This window comes from Sturnira hondurensis, unplaced genomic scaffold (assembly GCF_014824575.4).
Source record: "Sturnira hondurensis isolate 20B ecotype Veracruz unplaced genomic scaffold, ASM1482457v3 Scaffold0009719, whole genome shotgun sequence".
NCBI lineage: Eukaryota > Metazoa > Chordata > Mammalia > Chiroptera > Phyllostomidae > Sturnira > Sturnira hondurensis.
In genome coordinates, this window is record NW_028082350.1 from 12,728,671 (window position 1) to 12,739,901 (window position 11,231).

Sequence of the window (11,231 nt, forward strand, 5' to 3'; positions counted from 1 at the left end):
ATTCCCAGTCAGGGCACATGCCTGGGTTGCAGACCCATTCCCTGCAGGCCAACTTCCAGCAGGGGACGCACTAAAGGCAACCATACATTGATGTTTCTCTCCTTCCCCTCTAAAGATAAATAAATTTAAAACCGGTGAAGGTCTCTTAAAAAAAAAAAAAAACTACAAGGCTACACTCCAAATCATACATACTACAAGAGTATATTTTCTTAAAAGTACAATAATGTTATAAATTCTAATGTATAATAACTACACATAATTATTAAATAATATCCCAAATTATTCAGAATCTAACATAAATATTTAAACTAGAATAAATTATGAAGTATTAGGTCAGAAAGTTGATTTAAAATAAAGCATGTCAGTAAAGAAACTTAAAAAAACATAAATGTAGTAAAAGCTTCATGAACCACGTTAAGAGCCATTACTTTCTATGTAACTGAGAGCACTCAATGCACAAAAACATATCAACTAATTTCCACGGTATGTTAATATACAGAGTCCAGCCCAAACAGTGCCCCCTTTTTATTATATAGTCTTATTACAAAACCATAAGCATGTCATTCTGGAACATAACAAAATCACACTCGAGCGTACCAGAGGACATGTTAGGTGAAATGTTCGCATTAAAACTATGTATTATTACACCCACGTTATTACCCTACCAACCACACTCACACAGGCGTTACTTCTACCAGACCACATATGTGTCCCTATCTTCTAGAAACAGATTGTAGCCCATAAAAATAACAATAACCTTTGCTTGATAATTTAAAGAGGTAGAAAGCGAAAAAAGCTTTAAGACTCCTTGTTCATACCAAATATTGCCCCAAATCACATGAGAGTTAAGGGTTTCGATTAGATATCCTACACTGAATCATCTTATTTAGTCTTCCAACACACCTATTATTTATAACTTAGATTCTAAGGTGTATCAATGTAACATATTGCTCTGCTTCCCCCAAATTTAACATTCAATGTGCACAGAAGTTTTTCCAATGACAGCACCTTAATTACTCACACAGCTGCACAGCTCTTTCTTCTGTACAATAGTCTCACAGAATTCCAGCATCACAGACTCTGAATCTAGGTCTTCTCCACACTAGGTCTGGAGGTTCTTCTGAATCCCTTTTGGCCATTAGATATTAAGCAGCACATCAGAGTCATATTTTATAGTCTGTGCTTATGATCTTGACCTTTGGCACTTTTGTTTGAATAGTGTAATTTCATAATGTATCAAAGACTACTAGTATTGCAATTATACTTCTATTTGATTAACTTTAGAATACTTTATTTTCTTAATTTCAATTATAAATTATTCGAGGCTAAAAAAATTACTGAGTGCTTCCCTTTAAAAGGCTGGCTTTGGGCAGATGTCTCATTCCTCAGTAACAGTTCCTCACACTCAGTAAAACAATCACACTACCGTCTCTTACCCTTGAAAAGTTTACCTCTCACCTCCAAAAATCTGGCAATTTCAACTGCTTTTATTTGCACTGCCTATAGCAAATTAGGTGATCTAATGCCCAATCATATTTTTTGTTTGTTTATTTCGATGCTAATTCACCGTAAGGTAATAATTTCCCTAATAAGAAATATTCAGGGGTCCAAATTTGTCTTTAACCTCCGAGACTTCAGGTTAAAAAGAGGTGACAGTCAGATGTAAAGTGTGAAACATGTTCAGATTCTAATCCACAGAAAACAACTCTGAGACAAGTAGGAAAATTGAGATATAAATTGAACAATAACATTATTTATTTGACCCTTTCAAAATTTTACTAAGCTATAAAGATAAATCACACACGGAGAGAGAGAAATAGTAGATTAAGTGGTTTCCAGGGTACAGTGATACGCCAAAGGAGCATGAGAGAACTCTTCTGGAATGAGAGATATATTTCATATTATTACTATTAATAAAATGTTTACATGTTAATAACATGTTTACATCTGTCAAAACTCATCAACTTTTATACTTGAAATTGCTATAGTTTGTTGTATATAAATTATAGCTAAATGAAGGGAACAAATAACAACAAAAGCAAGTATATTCAGTGGCAAAAAAGAGGGGAGAGAAAATGCTCTGGAACACACATGCCATCAATTTGGAGTCCAGTGCCTTCGCGTATTACCTGACTCCTTCCAAGAGGGACTCTGTAAAGACCCAGGTGAGAACCCTCATTCTCCGTCTTCCCCTCGGGACAAAGAAGACGTGCACGTGTGTGCATGCGCACACACACTCTCATGAGAGCGCAGACCTAAACCTCAGACAGGTAATTAACAATGTTTCCTGCTCAAAACCGAAGCACCAGAGTGGCTTCATTACAAAGGGCACTTGGAAGCTTTCTAAATTCTTACTAACAATAATTTATGTGCCTGTCCTCCACATTCTTTACTCCTTCCCACACGCTGAAATTCAGGTGTAGTGTTGCTCTAGGATATGTCGTGAAGCCATTATCAACCGTTCTAATAAAAGCAAAGTCAGAGCAACAAAATAGAAGGAACCTGAGGGCCCAAACAACAGCTTAGGGCAGATTCAGTCTTTGGTGTGTGAGAAAAAGAGGATTTCTATCTATTTTAAGCCATTATTGCTTTTGTTCCAACGATAGCTGCTGAACCAATGTCCTATAAAAAAAATCATTTCTGCTTCTCAGAATCCTTAAAGGCTTAACTAGATGCTTGTGAACTTGTTCTGCTTCGGTGCAGAAAATGTGTATTCAAAGAATCACAGCATGTGCATTAAAGGCAGGGAGGGAAGCAGACGGTCTAATCAAACTAACAGTAAACGCATTTGTGATTTGGAAGATAAAGCCGTCACCTCCAGGATCAGGTCCCACCCATGACAGATCTGACTGGATAATACAGGTGGGAAAAAAGCTTCAAGTAAAATGTTAACATTTTCAGTGAAACTGAGTGTGTATGTCTTAAATCTCCATCCTCAAATATAACACAGCCTTAGCTCTTACTCATAATGAATAACAACAAACAAACTGTATCTCTAATATCAGGCCCTGAGAGACTTGTTTCCTCCTTCCCCATAGATTTAAACACAGTTCTAAGACTCAAGATTTAGTCCTTTAAATTCCTGCCTCTCCCTTTAATAAACATAATCCTTGGTTATTTTTCAGATTATTTCCAAAAAGAACAGTTTAAAATCCAAGGATACCAAAACTGCAATTATCTGGTCAAAAAAAGATACATGAAAGAATCTGCCTATTCCAGAATTTGCTGCTTGGGACTAGAAAAAAACCAATGCACTCTGTTACAGCACCTTTATATTTTTGTCTAGTATAAAAGTTTTAATAAAAAGGAAGGTATGTATTCAATGCCATTAAACTGTCCACTTTAAAATGATCAATTTTGTTATGTGAATTTCACCTTGATAAAAAAATCTACAAACCTTAACAAAAGTCATGTTCTTTATCGACCCAGTTAAGGAAAATTCCAAGAAAGGACAAGAAAGATGAAGCAGGAGACAAAAGATAAATAATGACGGTGAAGGGTCAATTCAGAGTCTGATATCCAGAAAAAAAAAACAGAGACGCAGATGGGAAACAATTTTGTCAAAGAAATAACATTTCTGAAACTTAAAGGATATGCATTTTCACTGAGGGGGGTGGGAGGGTGGGGGCAGGGGTGGAGGTTCAGGGCCAGTGTCCCTAATCCCTACATCAAGTGATGGCCAAATACCTAAGACCAAGAATTAAAATGGAACAAAAAGCCAAAGGAAAGCCAGGTGAGTGAGATACTCAGGAGCCATGAGATACTCATATTCATAAAGGAAGTGTTCATTCATAAAGATATTCATAAAGAAAGAGTGTTCAATAATGAACAATCATGAAAGAGAAAAATTTTAAATCAACTACTGGATTTGGGAAATGAGGGAGTCGTAAAGTGACCTGATTAAGAATGGGAGAGTCAGAAGCCAGAGTGTGATTAAGGGCTAAATAGGAGGTAGGGAAGTAAAGGAGATACCAGAAGCTAAAGTCACTAAAGAGAAAAACTTGGTGTGTGGGGGTAAAGATGTGACCTTTTCTATTTGTCTTATTGCATTTATTTACAATGGTTGAACCAGGGAGGCAGAGCTGCAGGACCAGAACATGTTCATCCCCCAAAATAGAAACCTCATACCCATCAGCATCACCGCTTACCCCACAACAGCTAACAACCACTATTTGTTTCCATAGAATGCCTCTTCTGAATACTTCATATAATAGAATGGTCTAGTAAGTGGCCTTTGGTATCTGGCTTCTTCCACTTAGCATGTCTTCAAGGTTCATCACGCTCTTGTGTGTGTCAGCATTCCATTCCTTTTTAAGGCTGAATACTAACCCACTGTATGGATAGCCCACATTTTGTTTATCCAACAGTTGGTGGACACTGGTTGTTTTCTACTTTTTGGCCATTATAAATAATGCTGATATGACGTTTACATGGGGCATGCTTTCATTTCTTTTGGTTACATACCAAGGAGTAGAATTTTTGCATCATACGTCAACTGTTTCACTTCTTGAAAAAACCACCAAACTCTTCCCACCGCAGCTGTATTACTTTACATTCCCCTGAGCAGTCCATGACGGCTTCAGTGACTCTTCATTTACGGCATGTGTTCTTATCCATCTTCTTTATTATAGTCATTATAGGTGTGAGTGTGGTCTTGCTGATTTGTATTTCCTTAATTACTAATGATGGTGAACTTCTTTTCATGTACTTATTGGCCATTTGCTTGTCTTCATTGGAGATAATTTCTTTTCAAATCCTTTATCCATTTTTAATTGGGTTTTCTTTTTTATTTTTGTATTATAATAGTTCTTTGTGTATTCTATATCCTAGGTCCTTATCAGATATATGATTTGCAAATATTTCCTCCTATTGTTCCTGTATTTTTTGATAATATCCTTTGAAACACAGATGTCTTTTCATTTACATGAAGTCAAATTATCTAACTTTTCTTCGATTGTGCTTTGAGTACCATGTCTAAAAAACTGATGCCAAATCCAAGACGATGAAGGTTTACACTTGTTTTTCTCCTTTCAAGAGTTTTAACTCTCACATTTAGTTTGCTCACCCATTTTTGTTTCATTCTGGTGTACGGTGCCAGGTAGGAGTCCAACCGCCTTCCCTTGCACATGGACATTCATTATTCTTTCCCCATGACACAGTCTTGGCTCCCTTGTTGAAAATCAATTGACCACAGATGTATGGATTTGTTTCCAGACTCTCAGTCTTACCTGGTCTACGAGCACATGCCTCTCCTTCTGCAGTCCTACTCTTTTTTAATCCCATGCTGGAGAGTAAAGAGCAATAGACTTGAAACAGAAAACAATGGTCAAGCTCTACCTCTCACTTGGGGTTCAGCTAGACTAAGACTCATTTTCCTGACTCGCACAGAATTGGAAATTGAGTTGTGAAAGTACCTTATAAACAATAAAAAGTAACACAATTAAGTTTTATACATATTCTCTTCATGATTATGCTCAACCTCATAAATTATTTTGGCACTCAGGAATAAAAGAAAGTTAACAGAGTAAAAGCCCATCACTATCTGTTTCTAAGACACGGGGCCTAGCACATAGAATGCCCACAATAAATATATATTTAATGAACGAACCATTTTCCAATCATTTTATATTCTTTTTTTCATTTTCTATGACAGTTACAATTATGAAGAAACAATTTATAAATTTAAAATCACCACACTTCAGGTTCTTCAGCAATTATTTCCTTGAAAAATAATATCAAGTAAATTTCCTTTAGCATATTTCTAGCTTTTTCATATTATTATCCAATATAAGCATTTAAGATTCTCCTCATATGATATTTAATATGGAAAGAAAAATTAAGAAATTATTAAAGTCAAAGTGAATTCTATAAACTTTAGTAACAATTGGACTCGGTAGTTCTTATAGTTATGCTTTATAGTGACAATGTTTTAAAAACACTTTAAGGTTTAAAAAATACTTTTGGGGGTTCTAGTACTTGAAGGTTATTAGTTGTTCAGAGGAAAGGGCAACTGCTTGGCAATCAGTAATATGGAAATAATCCCTTTAACAGAGTTTTACTCCAACAAATTTTAAAGGTGAGGTCTTTCTAATTTTTTAACAACTTAAGTGAGGTATAATTACCTTCCATAAAAGTTGCCCATTTAATAAGTGTCCAGTTACTTTCAGTAAATGGTAAAGCTATACAACCATCACCCCCACCCAGCTGTAGAACGCTTCCAGCACCCCAGCAGGATCCCTCCTGCCCCCCAGCAGTCAGTGCCTGGCCCACTCCCTGGCAACCATTCATTCACTTTATGGACATTTCGTAAAAGTGGCATCATACAATATGTCTCATGTGATATGTGGGCTTTTGCATCTAGCGTAATGTTTCAGAGGTTCATCCACGTTGTAACATATCAGTAGTTCATTCCTTTTTACGCTCAACAGTACTCCAAGTTTCTTTACTTATGTCTGGTATAAAACAACTCACAAACAAGTGTGCCCTCCTTTATCAGGTGGTAAAAAAAATGACTTGCCAAAAACATCTCCTCAGTGTCCATTCCCCACTACTGCCACTGCCTTTCGAAATCTGACCATTTTAGTTTCTGCTGCAATCTCTTCCATGTTACCACCAGCGTGTAAGGGAAAGTCCAAGTTCTTTGGAAGAACACACGCAATGGGCCACCTCAATCTGCCCACTCTCACTTCTTGCTGTTGCTTTTTTGAACACTCTGCCAGCTTTCAGAACTGAGGTAGATACAGTCCCCCCACAGTCTCTTTCAGCACCTTTATGCCCTTGCACCCATCTACATCACAAACTTGAATTAATCTTTCCAAGTCCAAGATGAGACGTCATTCCCCAGTGCCAGCCTGACCCCCTGGCAGCTTGTGCTGGGTCCTTTTACTCTTCACGCCATTCCATAACTGCTTCCCTAGCTTTCCAACTCAAGACCTCAGCCCCTAACTTTGTGTCTGAATCACTGGTGTCCCCATCAGGGTTTGCTCCACTAAACTGAGCACATTCTGACTCCTGGCATTCACCTGCTCCATCAGCGCAGTAAGGAAGATCGAATTCTAGGACACCTGGGGCAAAGGGCCTCACACCAGCAGTGCAACAATCTCAAGGTCTAGGCCAGTGGAGTAGACAAAACGGTGTTCTACAGCGGTCCGCAAACTATGGCCCGCCAGCCAAATCCAGCCCACAGCTGGTTCTGGCAAATAAACTGTTACTGAAGACAAGTGCACTCAGTGGTTTAAAATGTTATCTATAGCTGCTTTTGTCTTACAAGGGCTGAAAGCCTGAAATATTTACTCTTTGGCCCTTTGAAAAATGTTTGCTACCACCCCCCCAAACACACACCATAATGCACGGTCTAGAGGAAGAAAATATCAGAGCCTCCTTTGTATAAGATTTTTCACTTCATCTTTTTAAACTTTTTTTGCATGTTTTCTAATATTAATATAGCAGTGACATATATAATCTCTAAATGCAAAAATGTACTTACATTGAGGATGGTGCAGTCCCCTATTATTGTTTTTTTTTTTCCTAATATTGGTGACTCAAAAAAAAATCTAATAGGCCTTAGGACAGGTTTTAGATTTTGAAATTTTAGCAGCAAAGCTTGTAATATAAACGATTGGGTTCTATGAGTGCTTAAAGCACAGAGAGAGAGAAGCCTAGGATTAAACTTTTTCCAAACCAAATTGCTCAAAACATCTCTAAAGAAATCTTTCGCCCTCGCTGGTGTAGCTCAGTGTATTGAGCGCAGGTCTGCGAACCAGAGTATAGCGGTTCGATTCCCAGTCAGGGCACATGCCTGGGTTGCAGGCCAGTTCCCAGCAGGGGGCGCATGAGAGGCAACCCTACATTGATATTTCTCTCCCTCTCTCCTTCCCTTCCCCTCTAAAGATAAATAAATAAAATCTTTAAAAAAATCTTTCATAGGGCAAAAAATGTCATTTAAATGATGCAAGCAGTTCCAATAATCCTCAAATAGAATGCAACAAAATATGAGCTACATAAATCCAAACTGCTACAAAGATGGCTGTTTTAACCTCGGATTCTGAAGGGCCCAGGAAATATCAAATTCCTCCCTCTACAGATCTTAAGGCTAGGAGGGCAGTTTCTAATAACTCCAAAGATGGGGTCTGATCACCATCAAGTTTATAAGCTGAAGGTCATCTACCAACTGCACCTGGGTCTGTCTGGTCAGGGATGTCCCTCCAGGTTGAATCGGACTCTCCAACGCGTAGTCACAGCCCCCAGAGAAAACTACACTCTACTCTGCTCACCTTCACGGCTCCCTCTGAGGCCCTCCGAGATGACTAGCGTCAGAGCTGTGAGGAAGGCTAGCCACCAGACAAGGCTTTTCCCCACGATCTGCCTGCTTGAAGTGACTTCCAGGATCAGGTCGGTCCTGGACCCAGGAATCCCGACCCTCCCTGAGGCACCAGTCACGTGAGCCAGCCAGTGCACCTTGGCACTTCTCCAAAACCACTGGGCTGCTCCTTTAGCTGAAAGGAAAAAAAACATCAAAACCACAACAAACAAAACAAAGGGGGGAATCAGTTAATTCAACCTGCAACGACAGAGCGTGGGGAAAAAGAAACCAAAACAGCCTTGCCTAGATCAAAATGTAGCCTTGCCTTGGTGTAAAAGTCACAGTTTCAAAATATCTTCCAGTCACTGCATAGTTTATTCCTAATATACAAATTTAAAAATGTTAAATCTACTGTATTACATTGGAAAAGAACTGAAAGTGGAAATTACATAAAAGTAACTATGGAACACAGCTAAGCAAGCATAACGGAGGCATTTACGAGCAGCCTGAGGTTTCGGTGAGCGGGCCCCATCGGGGACTCAACCCCTTCGGGCTCAGACTACAATCTGACTTGGAGAGGCATGAAGTGCACCCAGCAGGCTGACTTGTAAGTGAGTTTAATTGGCAGAAAACTGCCAATACAGTTAAAGCCAATCTACTACCATTCTTTTTCTTTTCTTTTTTTTTTTTAAAGAAAGTCAGTCACAGTGGTAGAAGTGAGCCATCAAAGAAATGGGTTCAGGAAACAAGTTACAAAGGCAAAACACGGGGCCTTTGGAGCTTATGGGAAACGGACAGGAACAGGGACAGGGACAGGGAAAGGTAATGTGCCCCGTGAGGGGAGAGGGGACAGGAAGGATCAGGTTCCTGATCTCTCTCAGCAAGCTCCTCTCCCCTGCCCCCAGCCTTCTTAAATTACATACTTAACTTAAAATTAAAAGCAATAAAGAAATTAGTCTTGTACCCTCGTTAACTGACTAGCACAAGGTACCCCCCGCCGACACAACGCTCTCAGCCTAGGGTTCTGAATTTCAATGTTCATGCTCGTTTGAAATAAGCAGTTCTCAAGGTGCCCATCACGACAGCCTTCGGTTTAAACACTTAAAAGACCTGATAAATAGTAAGATAACTTAAGGTGTATTTAATCTGCTTCAAAATAAAAATTCTAACTCTAGGAAATCAGAGATAAGATTCTAATTATTTCCATTTGTAAATACAAAATATTTTAAGGCAAGAAAAAAATCCGTGAAGTCATTGTTTTAAACATTGGCTCACGACTCCTTTAAAACACTTGCACCCTAAACACAGACACTCACCAACATTCACTTTCCGTTCCTGTCTACCACTCACCCAGTACCCCACTCGGTTAACACCGACAACGTCCACGTGGATTCTCAGGTTGGACACCTCAAAAGACTACTCACTAGACGGTCGGTTTTTGTTGTTCTTCCCTGTCTGAGAATATGACTAACCCTATAAGCCACCGTCCCTGAGAAAACGAGCATACACACAGCCGGACAGTGTCTGGGTTAAGATTTTAGGAAATTCACAGAACCCCCTGAAGCCCCAGCCTAGACCCTGGGCCCAAAACCTCTGTCAAACACGGCTTTCTTCTCCTACCACTGCCTTTAAAGACCTGACCAGCAGGCCCATCGACTCTCTCAAACCTCCGCCCTCCTATCCAGCACCAGCTCAGTTTTAGGACGCCCCAGGTGCTTTCCGGAACTGCTGCATGAAGTTTGCTAAATCTTCCCAGTTTACCATTCTTCAATCTGTCTTCTTGCCCCTTGTTGGCAGCATAAGCTCATTAAGATGCAAATCTGATTGTGTTACCCACCTGCTTAACATATCCAGTACCTCTTCTGTAAATGTTACACAGATTCGCGTGGTCTCCTCAGGGGGGTATCGTGTGGCCTCTGCCTACGTTTCAGGCACTCCCCCCTCCTACCTACAATGTCTGCACATCACTCACGTAGTTCAGTCGCCCAATACACTGTCTTCACGCCTTCACACTTTTGCACTGTCCCTCTTCCTGAAACGTCAGGGGTCAGGGCTCAGGGCTCAGTTCTCGACCCACCCCTCAAACCTCAGCTCCTCTCTTCAGGCTCTCAGAACCCTGTTCACTCCTGCCAGGAGGTCTCTCTCACTGCACAGCAGTAGCACAAGGGCTTGATTACTCGAATGTCTTCAGACCGCATGCGCCAGTCTGCTAGGGGCAGCGGTCTTGCTCAGCCCCACCTTCGTGTGCCCAGTACCTGGAACACAGCGATACCACACACAAAGGGCATGCCCCAATTCTTACACACAACCAGTTACCGTACATCACAGGAAAAACTGCTGCTGAATTAATCTAAACATCCTTTTAAGAATCCAAAAACCAGAACAACTTGCTACGAAAGGGTATTTAAGCAGCAACTCCACAGAAAGCAAAAATTAAGTGCAACTATCACCAATTCTTTTTTTTTTTAAATATATTTTATTGATTATACCATTACAGTTGTTCTATTCCCCCCCTTCAATCCCTTCCACCCGCACCCTCCCTCCCCCACCATTCTGCCCCCCTTAGTTTATAACCACGTGTCTCAAGTTCTTTGGATTCTATATTTCCCCCACTATTCTTGCCCTCCCCCCTATCTATTTTCTACCTACCATCTATGCTATTTTCTGTGCCTTCTCCCCCCTTCTCCCCCTCCCACCCCCCTGTTTCTAACCCTCCATGTGTTCTTCATTTCTATGGTTCCACTCCTGATCTAGCTGTCCTCTTGGTTTGCTTTTGTTTTAGGTGTGGTTGTTAATAACTGTGTGTTTGCTGTCCTTTCACTGTTCATATTTTTCATCTTCTTTTTCTTATATAAGTCCCTTTAGCATTTCATATAATAAGGGCTTGGTGATGATGAACTCCTTGAACTTGACCTTATCTGAGAAGCAC

The 11,231-nt window shown here is 40.0% G+C and overlaps 1 protein-coding gene across 3 annotated transcripts in view; it reads right to left on the reverse strand.

Moving 5' to 3' along the window:
• INTS6 (integrator complex subunit 6) overlaps nucleotides 1–11,231 on the reverse strand; it is a 76,116-nt gene that overhangs the window by 38,431 nt on the left and 26,454 nt on the right. Inside the window, exon 2 of one of the 3 annotated variants that reach the window (XM_037057583.1) lies at nucleotides 8,274–8,495. The exons of the other annotated variants lie outside the window; for them this stretch is intronic. The gene's annotated coding sequence lies outside the window, so the exon portion shown is untranslated. The remainder of the gene's footprint in view (nucleotides 1–8,273; nucleotides 8,496–11,231) is intronic. 3 annotated transcript variants of the gene reach the window in all.